The sequence below is a fragment of the Chrysochloris asiatica genome, unplaced genomic scaffold (assembly GCF_000296735.1).
Source record: "Chrysochloris asiatica unplaced genomic scaffold, ChrAsi1.0 scaffold00075, whole genome shotgun sequence".
NCBI lineage: Eukaryota > Metazoa > Chordata > Mammalia > Afrosoricida > Chrysochloridae > Chrysochloris > Chrysochloris asiatica.
Window position 1 is genome coordinate 14,973,041 of NW_006408593.1, and position 4,066 is coordinate 14,977,106.

The following is a 4,066-nucleotide window of genomic DNA, read 5'->3' on the forward strand; positions in this document are numbered from 1 at the left end:
GAGAAAAAGAGAAAGACCCCCAATGAGATGGATTGGCAGAGTTGCAGCAGCAATGGGCTGAAGTGCAGCAATGATTGTTAGGTTGGTGCAGGACTTGGCAGTGTTTCATTCTTTTGTTTATGGTCACTGTGAGTCAGTACTTACTCCATGGCCCCTAATGACAACAACAAACTCTTCTGTTTTCTCTTGGTAGTCTCCCAATGGATTGAAAGCTCTTACGTCTCTTTTTATTTAAAAAATGGAGCCCCAGCAACTATTGCTGGGCACAATATACTCTTTGTGTTAAAAATATGTATTACTTAATGAATGAATGAATAAATAAATAAATAAATAAATGGAATATATTCATGCTGAAGTTACTTTATGTATAGTCATAACCATAAGATTTTTTCCTACCCGAATGTAGGTTTATTTTATTAAAAACAAAACAAACCAGACTCATTCCCAAAGAGCCCTATATTCTTAAAGCAGCCGCAACCACAAAGCACATTCATACATAATACCTCAAGCTAAACAGAAATGAAACATGAAAAAGGACTGTTGGTAATTTAAACAGATGTTAAAGACCATTTGTTAATATAGACATAGATTATAAACATGACTTTTTATTTTACAATTTTGTTCCTTTCTGTTAGTTAATAAGAGAAGGAAATATTTATGAGCTATCTTGTGGTACATACCAGACATCTTTGTACCATTTAATTAATTTTGCTAAAGAAATTAAATAGCACTAAGTATATTTTAAAGTTATAATCTTAGTGTTTTAACATATTTTTTAGATATTTGGAATTCATAAGCTGTAAAACAACAACAAAAAGCTCTAATTTTGCTTAGCTTAGAAAACAGTAGTAGTTATGTGCCCTAGGCAAACCCAGCATATGAAAAAAGAACAACTTCAAGACACTCTAAAATACCAAAGACATGATTTATAATTTGGGATCATCACACTAACCCTCTTCCTAAAACAGATTAGAAATCAACACATAATAAAAGTATAGGCCATCTAAATATATTAAAATGGAATTTTATTTGAATTATCCTCACGTAGGACATAGAATGAACACTCTTTGGTTAGCGATGCTAAGATTAGCTGTTAGAAATGGTCTAACATCAATATTTAGTGTATATAAAATTTTTATAATGAAAAGTTTATCATAATCACAAAAAGTGTTCCTTTATGTATTAGTCACCATTTAGCTTTACATGGTATGTGAAGTTAAATCAGATCTTCAATAGTGTCGTTAACAGTCTTGTATCACGTATATATAGACTTTAAGATTTCATTGGTCTTTCTACATGAAACAGTAGAGTATTAAAGAGTGTTTATGGACTCTTTACTATTATAAGAGACACTGAAGTGCCATTTTTAAACAACAAAAAGAATATAAAATACTAGTATAATGAAACATTATAGTACAAAATAGCATAATTTCAATACTATATATACACTATCATTAATTCCCCTCTTTAAAAATCAGTTCTTCCCCTCTCCATGACTGAAATGCAAAGGGAACACACCAGCAGGCATGTAAGCTAGCTGGTGACCACGTTGCTCTACATGTGAGTAGAAGTGAGGGAAAGGCAGGAAAGAAGATATGGGCTGAGTTCAACCACGTTCCATAAACACCTGTCAACCTTGAGGTGAGAGAGAAGAGGAAGGGCTGGTTGGTCTGAAGTTTGGGGAGACTTGGGAACTCCTGAGACCATGGACACTGATCTAGCCATGAAGGGCTAGATCTGAGAGTGAAGTGTCCAGCTGATCAAAAGTGGGGAGAGATGCACAAGAACGTCGAAATGCAAAGATAGTACCCATTTGACCTAGCTTCAATGCTTGATGACCAGAGCTCTACTAGAGGAAGATAAAGCAATTTGATAAAGGAATCAAGTATAAATTGCTACAATTTTTGATGAACTTGACCTGTGCTTATGGATATAGTAGGTCAAAATACCAACCATGAGGGAAGGAGTCTTCACATCAAGGGTCAAGGTTCTTTATGTCTGCCCTGAGGTCTCTGAGAAACTCACACTGCACAGTGATCCCAAGGATCTCTACCTTCTTGTATGGCAGCATCCACCAGGTCGAGACACCATCTAAGTCAGCACAGCCTGGGCCACCTCTTTGATCATGGATGCAGCTTTCTCCAGTTCTTTTTCTGTTTGTTCCACCATGACCACAGCTCTAATACTGGGAGGAAGGAGACTCTTCTCTTGTTTTTCCAAGTAGTATGCCTGAGTTAATGCCACACTTCTGTTCACACATTGATATACAATTTCCTGAAGTAGTTTGACATACTTTTCTTGAGACCCAGTGCTTTTTTCTAGCTGCAGGTGAAATGTTGGAAATGTTAAGTCAGAAATGCCTTGTAAAGCTATATGAATCTTTATGTATTTTTCCTTCAACACTGCAAAAATACCTGGATTCTCCTCTATGATGTTGAGAGCCTCAATTGCAGCACCAGATAATTCAGGAGGTAATGAAGCTGAGAAACATTAGCCTGGGCCAGAAAGTTGTTGATGGCCAATTATAAAAGACCTGCCACAGCAGAAGCCCCTGATAGAATTAAGAGAGTTCTCCATGTTTGTAATGATACAATCAATAACGTCATTACTGATTCCAAAATGTTCCATGACTCCTTGGCCTTGATCTCCGAGAATTCCAAATGACAGGCTCTTCTCCAGAAAGATTCATGCTTTGTATTTATATTTTAACTTTGCCAATTCTGTAAGAGGACAAATAGTTTCAGTATTCATGTACAAGCCTTCCACCAAGATAAAATGGGGAGTTGCAGGAGCCTTCAGAGGATTCTTTTGATCTTCAGTCTCTTGTTTTTTTAGCAGGCACTCCAGGTCAACCATATCTTTAGGTTTAAATAATTTAATGTCACTACATGAAGCCTGTAATCCTTTCTGAATAACAAAGCAGGCAGCTCTTTGTTACAAACACAGTCCCCCTCTCTTAGAATAAGCAGGAATAGTGCTGGCAATGGTGAGCAATATATGAGTGTATGATGGTCTCTTCTGTTTTCGTAAAATTTCTAGGCTGTCTTCCAAATCCAAGTGCACATCAAACATGCCATAAAATCTTCTAGGTCCACAAGTCCCCATGCCATACTTTTTAAGACATTCTAAAGCTGCTGCTTTTATTCTAGGGTCATCCAACAATCCAAGACACTTAAATGAGGTAAAGTTTATACATTCTTTCCCATTCACCACAGTGTTGTGGCTGGGAGGGCCTGAAACAACGTTGTAGTTCAGAGTAGTGTGGACTTTGGAGACAGGTTTTGGCTGCTACTCTTCAATTAATTCTTCCTTTTGTTGACTGTAAGATCTGACAGTTTGTACTTTATAAGTTTTAAAGAAAAAAAGTCTAATTATCCAAAGTATTAGAATTCCATCCAAAATAAGATGGTAAGCAGAAGCCTCACAGAGTGCTTGTACCATATTCACCAATATCAACTGCTCCACGATGGTCACCATAGTCACCACGGGGGCCCATAACCATAAGATTTTGAAAAAACACTTTTAATAATGAAAGGTTGCCCCAAACTTAATGAACAGAGGAAAAGATGACAGTCTACATTTCTATGATTATAAAACCTAGATGAGTGCAGGGAGAATATCAAGTTAAAGTATTTGCTCAGACACTTGATTTTACTTTCATTTCTTAGAAAATGAAAACAAAAACAAAACATAACAAAAAATAAACCAAAACAAATATGAGCTAAAAAAAAAAAAGAGAGGTGCTACAAACAATAAAAAATAAAAACAAAAGAACCAGATTCTGATATCCTTACATTTCTATCTGGAATTTCTCTTAGTGTCCGAATCAGATAAACGTAGGAAGGAAATCCTTTATGTCTAGTCCTATTTTCTCACTACATTTTATTCTATTTATTACTCTTTCTTTGTGATTTTAATTTTTCATTCAGTATTTGTTATTCACTAGTTATTATGAAGGATTTTGTCCAGCAAATAATACTATATGGAGTACAACTTAAATGGAAGTCTTTATCAAACATTCTAATATCTTTATATTTGAGCCATCACTCTTTCTGGTGGTATATAT

At 35.6% G+C, this 4,066-nt stretch overlaps 1 pseudogene; it reads right to left on the reverse strand.

Moving 5' to 3' along the window:
* Positions 1-2,091: 2,091 nt before the first annotated feature.
* Positions 2,092-3,477, reverse strand: LOC102840466 (annotated as a pseudogene).
* Between the last annotated feature and the right edge of the window lie 589 nt (positions 3,478-4,066).